This window comes from Choloepus didactylus, chromosome 4 (assembly GCF_015220235.1).
Source record: "Choloepus didactylus isolate mChoDid1 chromosome 4, mChoDid1.pri, whole genome shotgun sequence".
In the NCBI taxonomy this organism is placed as follows: domain Eukaryota; kingdom Metazoa; phylum Chordata; class Mammalia; order Pilosa; family Megalonychidae; genus Choloepus; species Choloepus didactylus.
The window spans coordinates 107,243,963-107,256,914 of NC_051310.1; the positions used below are offsets into that span (position 1 = coordinate 107,243,963).

Here is a 12,952-nt window from a genome sequence, read left to right on the forward strand (position 1 = left end):
TGAATCTTCATATTTTGTCAAGTTTTGAGACTTTATGAAAATAATGTAAACAGTGGTTTGCTAGTAAATGTTTAACTACTGGCTTCCTAGGGTCAAAAAAAAAGCCCTGATTTGTAGCATTTGCCCATTTCCATTGTGTAAACACCCTTACCATGGCTGATTTTCAATCTACCAATGTGAAGGTATAATCAACTCTAGCCAACCGATACCACTTGGCTCCAGCATGACACTGCATGTACATTTATTGTGCAATTACTGTTTGCAAAATACAGAGCTAGGAATGGTGAAAACATTAAAAAGTGAATCATCCATAGCTCCCAAGACCTAACCTTACAACTGAAAGCAACTAGAAACCAAGGCAGGATGGGGTGGGAGCTTGGAAGCAATACAGCAAGTGTGTTTTGGGAGTTCAGAGGTGAGAGGAAGCACTTTAGCCTGGAGGGATCTGAGAAGGTTTCACGGTCACTGGTCTGAGAGCTGGGCAGTCTAGTGCCAATACTCTGTGGAAGGACTCAAGCTAGTCATCTAACTCTTACTTGTAAAATGACTGAACTGGATTAAATGGCCACCAAAGTCACTCCAGCTCTAAAATTATATGCTTCCATAATAATTAATTCTACATTTAAGTGAAACTGGAAATGTGCCCAAGGGTTTCTAGAGGATGCCTCCATTAAAATAAGCACATTAAAACGACAATCAAGCTGAAACACTGATTTCTGCCCTTATGAGGAATTTCTTCCTTTACTCTACATAACCACTGAAAATAAAACTTAACAGACCACAACTAATTAATAACATCTTTATCGCTAATTGCACCTTCATTCTTAGCTGACATGGTTTTGAATTAAACCATGCTTAAGTGTTTATTTTGCCGTTAGGCATCACTCAATTAATCTTGGCAACACTTGGGACTCTGTTAATGACGGGGGATCCAGCATGCTGCTTTAAGAGATGCAATTAAGAAGTTAGTATTAAAAAAGATACCTAATTTGGATGTAATTTGCCTTTTGCTTCTTGTGGCAGGCCAGGTAAAATGAATGACATCATGCAAAACCAAAGGAAAGAATTTCTGGTTTCTTTTGTTTTGCTTTTGTAAGAGCCGAAAGTCTACCAAAAATTCAAGGCTTAAAGTAAGTACTAGTTGGAGAAACAAGCTGCGGGTAATAAATGAAGAAACATGGACTAGTGCTTCTCAGACTTGAATGTGCACACGAATCGCCTGGAGGTCTTGTTTAAATGCAGATTCTGATTCAGGAGGCCTGGGGTGGAACCTAAGAGTCTGCATTTCTAACAAGCTCCCAGTGGAGCCCACTCTGCTGGTCCACAGCAGCATGAGGGACAGACACAGCAATGAGGGACAAAGTCACAGAAAAGATGGAAATTCCAAACAAAAGGGTGAAAATTCAACAGCAAAATTTGTTTTAATGGAGAAAGACGGTTATGAAATTTTAAAAATGAACTCTAAGTTTGTGGCACAAAAAAGGTCTGCTCATCTGGGATGGGCTGCACAGACACTCAGCAATATCTGACGAACAAAGATGGACCTGATTTTATTCTTGGGAAGCAGGGGTGGCAGAGGAAGAATAAGCTGTTGGCCAATGACTCATGTAAGCATCTTGTCAAAGGCTGCCCATGGACATATATTTTTATATTTCCACTCCCTAATGTGAGGCTTTGCCTGAACCAGAGAATCATTCAAACCCCACTGAAACAGCAACACCATTGGAAAGATGATGATTCCCAAAGTTGGTAACCAGACAAAAGTGAATGAGCAGCCAAGGAGAGTGCGATCTCAAGATATTTGATTTCTGAGCACTTGACTCGGAATACTTGTACACAGCCAACTCATTCCCCTTGGCCAAGAGGACACTTCTTTTCCTCAGGACTGGTCAGAGCTAATAATCCTGGTGATGTGGAATGACCCCGGGCCCACCAGGATGGAGTTCATCTAACCATTTGCAGGGGGGCCTCCATGGAACTGGGCAGATTTATTACATGGAGTTGTGATGATGTGGCCGAGGAAATCCATGGGCCCAGCTAATCTTTCCACAAGAAGATGTGGTGGGTGCCTGCAGAGGAGGAGGGTGCTGTTAAGTTGATCAGTTCTATTTGGTCCTCCCATCTTTGGAAGTTTATGGGAACTTTTCTTTGGATTCCCCAGTTAAAGCTCTGGCTAATTTCTAAATTTCTAAGAGTTGGGCCTTGAGAAAGCAAATGAAAAAGGTATTGTCTGGAGACTGAAGATGTGGAAGACAACATGTAGTGCTTAACAACACAGACTCTGAAGGCTTCGAATCCCAGGTCTGTCACTTCCTAGTTCTGAAACTTTGGACAAGTTACTTAATCTTTCTATGCCTCAGTTTCTTCAAACAGGGCCAAGATTAAGTTGAGGTGAGTGAGTCAAGGTCTCATGGTTGTACAAATACCGGCTAGACACTGAGAGTGAGTGTTTCCTTATATTTTGGGTCCCAAACACCTCACTTGCCTTACCTTAGTCCCGAAGCTGTATTCCTTTATAAATAAAGATGATAACGGTACCTTTCTTATCGGTTTTTTTAAAGATAAATGATTTAATAAGAGCAAAGGACTTAAAACAATGTGTGGCATAGATTATGCATCATACAAGTATTTGCTTTTTAAAAAAACAAAATCAAAGTTCTAGCTTGGCCATTTACTAGTGCTGCAAGCTTTGGCAAATAACGTACCCTCTGTTTTCTTACCTACAAAATGAGAACATGACAACTTCACACCCACTAGGATGGCTATAATAAAATACACAGGTAATAACAAGTGTTGACGAGGACATGAAGAAATTAGACATTGCCACTGGGAATGTAAAATTGCGTGGCCACATTGGAAAATAGTTTGGCAGCTCCTCAAAATGTTAAACATAGAGTTACCATATGACCCGGCAATTCCACTCCTGGGTATATACCCAAGAGAACTTAAAACATATGTCCACCCAAAAATATGTACAGAAATGTTTTTAGAATCATTATTCATAACAGCCAAAAAGTGGAAACAACCCAAATGCTCATCAACTGATGCATAAACAAGACGCGGTATATCCATACAATGGAATGCTATTCAACCGTAAAAAGTAATGAAGCTCTGATACATGCTACAACATGGATAAACCTGGAAAACATTATGCTAAACAAAAGAAGGCAAACAAAAAAGGCCACATATTGTGTGATTCAATTTATATGAAATATTCAGAACAGGAAAATCCACAGATATAGAAAGCAGATTAGTGGTTTCCAGAGGCTAGGTAGACAGAAGGGAATGGGCAGTGGCTGCTAGTAAGTATGGGGTAACGAAAACATTCTAGAATTAGACAGTGTTGATGGTTGCACAACCTTGTGAATATACTAAAAATCACTGAATTGTTCAATTTAAAAGGATGACTTTTATGGTACATGAATTATATCTCAAAATAGCTGTTATTTTAAAAAAAATAAGAACATGAATAATTACCATCTTGCCTACTTACAAGGATGCTGTGAAGATCAAATTGAGTTTATCAATGGGAAAGCAGTTTTTTGAAATCAAAAGCAGTTGTTATCTATTTATTATCCAGCATTTGTTTCAACGACATGTAACAAACCTTAATTGAGTGCCTTCTAGGAGTACCACGTGTGATTTTTTTCTACATGTTCCCATTTCCCGCCATGACAGCATAAGTAAATGCAGAGGCTCCCCTCTGTCTCTACCCGTCCAAGCAGGGCTCAATCCAAGAACAGGACAGTAAGGGCTCTGACACCAGGCTCCAGTCCCAGTTCTTCCACTTATCTACCATGGGTGTCTGGGGAAATTGTTTTTCTCTTGAATTAATGGCTGCAAATAGCATTTTGGAAAGGGTAATAACCACATAAAATATTTCCCTTACGACATGCTGGCTGCCACCCAGGAGCTCATGGTGTGTGATGTTGTCCAGCTTCGTGATGTTAATCCTGACAAGCCAGTGGGAGGATCTAAGCAAAGACACCACGTCCAGCCTCCATCTTCCCTACTCTAATCACTTACCCTGTAAAAGTGTTGTCTACAACCACTGCCTATAATTGACAATGCCCACACTTCTATTTCCTGCCCAGCCTCCTTTCCTGAGCACCACATACACAACTAACCTTTAGACTAGCACCTGCTTCTTACCTGTGATGTGCACACAAATCTGGGGATCTTGTCAAAATGCAGCTTCTTATTCAGTACATCTGGAGCCGGTCTCAGGTTCTGCATTTGTAACAAGCACCTACATGATGCAGATGGTGTGGATTCTAGGGCCGCACTTTGAGTAGTGAGGGTCTAGAGAGCTGCACACAGATGTTCCTCAAACTCTACGCATTCAAGCCTGAATTCACCATTTTTCCCTCACAAAACTTTCCCCTTCCAGTTCTCCTTATATTCTCTATTTTATTAGTTCTCAAACTGGAGCAAGCATCAGCATCACCTGGAAGGTTTAATTGAACACACTGTGGGGCCCCACTCCCGGAGTCTGATTTAGGAGGTCTGGGGTGGTGCCCAAGACTCTGTATCTCTAGCAAATTCCCAGGTGATGCTGATGCTGCTGGTCCGTGGGCCACACTGCAAGAACCATTGCTCTAACTCACTGACTACAGCCACCGTCCCCTTAGGACTCCCAAGCCAGAAGTCTCCCCCTTCTCTGTATTAAGCCCCAGCCCTTGGCTTAGCTACCCCTGCCTGCACAGCATGGCTCCTGCCACATTTCTTGTCACAGCCCTGGCACTGCATGGACTGCGTATACCCCGCTACTAGCAGGTCCCCGACAGGCCAGCCCAGTTTTTCTCCCCAGGCTGTTGCCCATGCTATTTCCTCCTCCAAGGCTGCCTTCCCCTCCACCAGCTCCTCAAATGACTGCCTACTCACCCTCCAGGACCCAGCTGAAGCATTTCTTCCTGGAATTAATGCTTCATTAAATTAATTCATTAAATTAAATGCTTCATTAATTAATGCTTCCTGAAGCCCTCCAGGTCCAAACCCCACCCTGAAACTCCAATCCACAGAAACAAGGATCTTATTCTGGCCTCCACCTGGCACCGTGCAATATCAACACAGCGCAATAATCTTTTTCACACTTATTTACTTACACACCTGCCCTACTGCTCTAGATGCTAGCAGCCTGAGGGTGAGGGCTGTGTCTTATTTATCTTATTCCACCTAGTACAATGACTGGCACATAGTAGATGCTCAATAATTGACTGCTAAAATAGCAAATCACCAAAGTGAAGGACCCCTCCTCCCCCATTATTTCGTATGTTTAATTTCTGCTATTTAAAATATTATATTTTATCAAAAGACTTTTATACTACTGTGGAATTGAGGACAAGGCCACCTTCCTTTATGTAAGAAAAAAAGTCTCATTCATTGGGAGGGATCATTTCTGATATCCATAACCTGGAGAAGAAACTGGAGCTGGGAATGGCAAGGAGTACGCAGCAGGGGCTGGGACTCAGCCTTCACTCTCAAAAGGAAGGACGAACTGAGAGGTCAAGGGTGCCCCATGCACGCCTGGCAGAGCCAGAGAGCCACCCAGGCGAGGCAGTCAGCAACCAGCGGCGAGACGATGGCTTCTGCCTCTTTTCTAAGTTTCCAGTACAGAGTGGAATGGACATGCAAGAACACTGCCCTCCAGAAGCCAGACTGTTTGTCTTTCTTATACTACCCAAGTTTATTTCCCCTTTGTTCTCCCTTAGAGCGCAGGAGAGTCTCTGTGAGAGATCCAGCCTCGCTCAGCTGTGCTAACATGAACCATTCAACAGAGCAGCAGCCCTGGGAGCAGCCTGCGAGCAACCGCAGGGGACAGAGCTGGAGAGCCCCAGAGGAGCTGGAGAGCCCCAGAGAAGTGGAACTCAGAAAAGAGCTTGGCAAGGGCAGCTGTCCCTCTGCGTGTGGAAAGTTCCTTACACTGCTTCACCTTAGAGGTTCTGGGTTTTACAGCGTTAAAAGAGGAAATTCCTTGCCACCAGGTACCTAAGTCGCTGCATAAACAGAAATAAATTCTTCCACAGGGACAATGGGGAGGAGGGTTGTGAGGTGGAAGATCCCTTACTCCTGGAGATAGCTGACAGGATCAGGACTGGATGTAAGGGACTGTTCAAGATGCTGCTGAGAAAATCTAAGACCCTACTGAATCTTTCTGTATCTAACGAATAATGTTCATATGATTTAAAGGGATCCTTCATGCCACAGTTGCACTTTGCACTGTCATCAAATATCAAAACTAAGCTCAAACCAAGTCAATATTTGGGGGCAAATTTACCTGGCCAGTCTTAGCACGGAAGACAGGCTGCCGAAGCAGGGAGCTGGGCGTCGCAGACCCCAGTCACTAATGTGGGAATACTGCATCCCAGAGTTTCCCTCTACATCAGCTTTCAAACCACACATGTTCTTTCTCCCCTTCTCTTCTCCTCCAGGAAAACAAAGCATTTCCACTTGGCAATTTAAACTAGCTTGGGGCGGGGGGGAGGTGATTTACAATTACTATCAAGTGAAATGCTTTTTCCAAAATCCATTAGCATGACCAAACACATCTTTAAAAGAGGTTTTTATAGACATTTTATTTAAAAAACTGGGCAGTAGGAATTATGCCTGGGAATTATTCTTTCCATGTACTTATACAGGTACACAGCAACATGGGTGCAGGAGCCTTACTGCAGCCCTGTGGAAGTGTCAGGACACATGAAACAATCCTTATTAGGGTGACATTTTAAAGGTACTAGCCAGTACATTTCTCCTCTCAGGGATATTTCCTTCCCCCTGCCCTCTGCCACCACTTCTTCTAGAATGAAATGGAAGTTACAACCCCAGAGAAAGGAAGATTCAAAGGATCAGCATGAGGGGAAGTCTTTACAGAATTTTTAAAAACTGGGTTTTGCATGCCAAGAGCCAAAGTCTGGGGCACTGAAAGCAGAGGGTTTATACTAGAGAATATACAGAAGGCGTGCTAACTTAGGAATTATCTTCCAGATCCAAAGGAAATGAAGAGTCAGCAGCAGGCAGGCAAGGGAGGAACTGAGAGGCAGTAAGCAGAGAGGAGGCCTGACTGCCTGGGCCTAAGGGAACGGACAGCTGGGCTCCGTGCTGGCCAGGGACGGGAGGCAAGAGAAACCCCAGATCTGTTTAGGGGCCTTGAGAAAAGAAGGGACCTGGAAACTTCGTGGAGAAGAAGCTCGCACCCACCATGATAGCTGGCTGGGAGATTAGCAATAGCTGAGGGAGGTGGCAGGGTGCACGGACGCTACCAATTGAGAATGGTGGGTCACCACTATACTGTGGTTATAGTGAAGACACAGAGCACGTGGCTCTTGGCGACTAGAAGTCAGAAAGGTCCACACAGAGATTTTAGGACCAGTTGCAGCCAGGGCAGAAAGCAGCCAGTGGAGCAAGGCAAGCTCTCTTCACCAAGACTGCACACACACTCCTCCCATGGGGACCCAGGTCACCCCCAGGGAGAAGGGAGAAGGGGAGCAAGGGGGAGAATCCTGATGGAACTGAGTTTAAACCCTGGACTGATAATGTTTAACATAAAGTGTCTGAGTTCCCTAGAATTGGCAACATTTATCCTGCAGCAGCAGAAATACATGAACAAGCTGTTTAGTTATCAAAAAATAAATTGCGTTTTTCATATCTGAGTTGTGATTGTAAATTATAAACCTGGAACACAACCTAAAAGCATCCTTAAATAGGGGAATAAGGGATAGTTAGATGAAAGTACCTGCAAATGTGGAGTACTAGGAAGCTATTTAAAAGAATGAGGAAGGGGAGTAAATGCTGATACAGAAAGGTCTCAAAATAAAGTTAAGCAAGAACGAACAGACAGAAACAAAGAAAAAAACAAGAAAAGAGAAAAAATGTATAAGCATAGGAAAATGAATGCATATGCAGGATACATTTCTGGGAGGATGAAAATGAAACTTTAGACAATGATTCCTTCTGGGAAGCAGAAGTGAGAGGGTGAAGTCGAGGCAGACTCCTTTGTTCTTGCTTACTCTTTTGTATTACCATTAAAAATATCTAGTTTTGCCCTCTACATAAGTTTTCGATATATGAAAGTGGTATCAAAAAACTCCAACATGTTTTCCATTGAACTTTTTTAAAAATGTAACTGTTTATGGATGTGGGAAGTATCATGAAGAAAAAAATGTAGAAATCTGTCACTAGAACTCTCCTTAAGGCTTTGTCTGCTATTTTAGTAACAGCGCAAAGAGAAACCAAGTCAGTATTACCTAGTTCTTAAATTCACAGGGATTTCAACTGGACAGAAAAATAACATTTATAAACAGACTAGAATCTCCAAAGACTGGGGGTGGGGGGTGGGGGGTAGAAATAGTTAGGGGATAAAATATTCTTCCAAAATCTCACCATCAATAACAGAAAGGCATATACTCTCAGAAAGATTTTTAATTAGCAAAGACTGTCATCAGCCTCATGCCCAGGTGGAAGCTTCTGTAGAGTCCAAATATGCAAGGAAAGGGTAGCAATGACTTCGGGGCCCCCAAACCAAGACTTTTAGTGAGGATAAACATCACAGCGTGCGCGCCCCATTTAGCTAACAGCATCCCCATCCATCAGGAACCCAAATATGGAAACTCAGGCACTTTGACCTCTCTCTCCATTGGATTTGTCTTTTTAAACACAGCATTGGTCATTCCCTCCATTAAAAAACCTTCATGGGAGTGATGTCATCAACATGGTGACATACGACATCCTCTGAAAAGGCTGCCCAGAGATTTAGTGAATAAAAGGGCAAATCCCACTTGCTTAGTACTCTAAAGGATGGTAGAGACTGCAGAACTCCACAAATGCTGAATCAAAGAAAATACCAGGTAGGAAAATTCCATCCCAGACCATCAATCCAATCCCATTCCCCTCCCCCTCACTCAGTCACAAGCACCTTGGGAGTCGCACAGAGGCAGCAAGTCCCAGGTCCCTCCCACCGTGGACAGAGCAATTCATAGCCCTGAGTTAGAACTCTACTCATATACAGACATAGGGACCTAAGTCTGCAGAGATCCGGGCACAACACAAGCCACTGAGGAGTGCTGCATTCAAAAGCCCCCCTTTCCCCCAGCGGGGATGAGGGGTAGTGGGAACAGAAAGAGAGAGATGCAATAAAAATGCTGGTAAGAACTATTGTGTCCTTACTGAATCCAGTTTCAGTCAGCTGAACATCTAAAGACAAAAGGAACTTTTCCGAAATGACCCACCATCTGGATTTACCCCATATTTCTCCCCAGGGAGTGAAACCTTAAAAGGAAAGAAACCAGAGGCAGAAAAAACTGTCAGAAAAAAAGGGGGAGAGGTTAAATTAAGTTTCTGTAAGACAGTACAGGTCCCAGAATGAAAAGTGTAAGGAAAAGGGGGCACTGAGTGAGGGAGAGAATTTAAGCAAATCATAGGAGCTGAGGAGAAAACTCTGTACAAAAACAAACAGAACAGATAAAAATTCCCAGTGAAGGAACAAAGAAAAGGAGGCTTTCTTCTGGAGGTGAAACAACTGCAAAAAAAGTGCTACTTAAAAATTGCATCACATATCCAGGGTAAGAATCAGATGAAGAGCTGAGAAAATCTGAACAGTTAAACATGGGCTATTCTAAAGGTCTAGAATAAGTTGGATCAAGCATCAAAGAAGAATATTGACACAAAACCAATCAACAATAAAACCCTAGATAAGAGGGAGAAATGGACCTTCAGAGTTAACTCATCAAGACAATCAGATATCTAGACATCAACAAAAAATTACAAGCCATACTAAGAAACAGGAAGATATGGCTCAGCCAAGGGAACAAACTAAAACTTCAGAGGAGACTTAGCATTTGGAACAACTAATCAAAGATGTTCAAACAAATCTCCTAAATTAATTCAAGGAGATGAAGGAAAATCTGCATAAAGAGATAAAGGATATTAAGAAGACAAGGTGGGCATTAAGAAGAATTTGAAAGTATAAATAGAAAAATAACAAATTATGGGGATGAAAGGCAAGATAGAAGAGATTAAAAGTACACTAAAGTTATACAACAGCAGAACAGGCAGAAGAAAGGATTGGTGAACTAGAAGACAGGACAATCAAAATCATACAGTCAGAAGAACAGATAGAGAAAATAATAGGAAAAATAGATCAGTGTCTTAGGAATGTGAATGACAGCACAAAACACACAAACATATGCATCATGGGTGTCCCAGAGGGAGAGGAGAAGGGAAAGGGGGCAGAAAAAACATTTGAGGAAATCATAGATGAAAATTTCCCAACTCTTATGAAAGACATAAATATACAGGTCCAAAAAGCTCAATGTACTTGAAAAAGAATAAATCCTAACAGACCTACTCTGAGACACATACTTATCAGGATCTCAAATGCCAAAGACAAAGAAAGAAAAGGGAAACAGCAAGAGAAAAGCAATTCATCACATGATCCTCAATATGACTAAGCGCCAATTTCTCATCAGAAACCAGGGAGGCGAGAAGGTAGTGGTATGATATATTTAAGATACTGCAAGAGAAAAACTGCCAGCCCAAAATTCTTTATCCAGCAAAACTTCCCTTCAAACATGAGGGAGAATTTAAAATATTCTCAGATAAACAGAAACTGACAAAGTTCATCAACAAAAGACCTGTCCTACAAGAAATACTAAAGCGGGGAGATCTGCAGGTTGACAGGAAAAGACAGGAGAGTGGCTTAGAGCAGTGTGAAGAAATGAAGATCATCAGAAAGGGTAACTAAAAGGGTAAATGCAACACCCAATAGTACTGTAGCTTTAATGTACAACTCCAGTCTTCAATTACTATGAGAATCACAACACAATTGAACAAGAAAAAGGCATATTTCCTGATAATGGATGTGTAAAATATAGAGTAGTAAAGTGGGACAAAAAAACATAAAGACAGGAAACACAGAGATACGGGAGCAGAGAATGCATATGCTATTGAAGCTAAGCTCGTATATTTTAATATTAGTGGGTTATAGACTTAAGTTGTGTACTATAAACCCCAGGGTAACCACAAATATAGTACTTTAAAAATATACATAAATAGAAATGAAAAAGGGATCAATACCACTTTTATCACAAAAAATCAACTATCACAAAAAAGGAGATTACAATAAAGGAAAAGAGAAACACACAAAAAAATGACATGTAAAAACCAAAGGACAACAAGGCTGAAGTAAGTACTGTCTTTAGAGTAATAATACTGAATGTCAATGGATTAAACTCCCCAATCAAAAGTCAGAGGTTGGAAGAATGGATAAGAAAGCATGATCCAACTGTATGTTGTTTACAAGAAACCACTCTTAAACCCAAAGGCACAAATAGGTTGAAAGTAAAAGGAAAGAAAAAGATATTCCATGCAAATAGTAACCAAAAAAGAGCTGGGTTAGCTACACTAGTATCAGTCAAAATAGACTTTTAATAAAAAGAGATAAAGAGGACACCATATATTTTAAAAAGTGGCTTTCCACCAAGAAGAAATAACTATCATAAATATTTATGCACCTAAAATACATGAGGCAAACACTGGCAACACTGAAGGAAAAAATAGACAGCTCTACAAAAATAGCTGGAGACTACAATACACCACTCTAATCAACAGATTGAACATCTAGACAGAAGATCAGTAAGGAAACAGAGAACTTGAATAATATGATAAATTAACTAGACCAACAGAACATTGCACATCAAAACAGCAGGATATACATACTTCTCAGGTGCTCATGTATCATTCTTCAGGATAGCTGAAATGTTGGTCACAAAACAGGACTCAATTTTAAAAAGATTGAAATTATACAAAGCACTTTCTCTGACCATAATGGAATGAAGATGGTAATAAATAACAGACAGAGAACCAGAAGAATAACAAATATATGGAGGTTAAACAAGACACTCTTAATCTGTAGGTCAAAGAAGAAATTGCAAGAGAAATAAGTAAATATCTCAAGATGAATAAAAACAAGAACACAACATATCAAAATTTATGGGAAGCAGCAAAAGCAGTGCTGAGGGGGAAATTTATAGCCCTAAACACCTACCCTAAAAAGGGGGAAAGAACTAAAATCAAAGACCTAACTGCACACCTGGAGGAACTAGAAAAAGAACAGCAAACTAATACCAAGGCAAGCAGAAGGAAAGAAATAACAAAGATTAAAACAGAAATAAATGAAATTGAGAATAAAAAAACAACAGAATCAACAAAACCAAAAGTTGGTTTTTTAAAAAGATCAATAAAATCAACAAAACCTTAACTAGACTGACAAGGACAAAAAGAGGGAAGATGCAAATAAAATCAGAAATGAGAGGGGGGACATGATTAATGACCCCACAGAAATAAAAAGGATGATAAGAGGATAGTTTTATCAACCATATGCCATCAAATTATACAACTTGGATTAAATGGACAAATTCCTAGAAACACAAACAACCTACACTGCCATTAAAAGAAATAGAAGACCTCCACAGAACAATTACAAGTAGAGACTGAATCAATCATCAAAAACCTCCCAACAAAGAAAATCCCAGGACCAGATGGCCTCACAGGTGAATTCTACAAATCATTCCAATAATTAATATCAATCCTGCTTAAACTCTTCCAAAAACTGAACCAGAGGGAACACTACCTAACTCATTCTGTGAGGCCAACATCACCCTAATACAAAAGCCAGATAAAGATATTACAAAAAAAGAAAATTACAGACCGATTTCTCTAATGAATATAAATGCAAAAATCCTCAACAAAATACTTGCAAACTGAACCAACAGAACATCAAAAGAATTATACACCATGATCAAGTGGGTTTTATGCAAGGGTGGTTCGACATAAGAAAATCAATTTATGTAATACAGAGCATCAACAAAATAAAGGGGGAAAAAACGCATGATCATGTCAATTGACACAGGAAAGATTTCACAAACTCCACCATTGTTTCTTGATAAACACACTTAGA

At 40.8% G+C, this 12,952-nt stretch overlaps 1 protein-coding gene across 1 annotated transcript in view; it reads right to left on the minus strand.

Moving 5' to 3' along the window:
- The window catches only part of THSD4 (thrombospondin type 1 domain containing 4), a 685,670-nt gene that overhangs the window by 541,922 nt on the left and 130,796 nt on the right, over positions 1 to 12,952 (minus strand). The gene's annotated exons all lie outside the window — the stretch shown is intronic.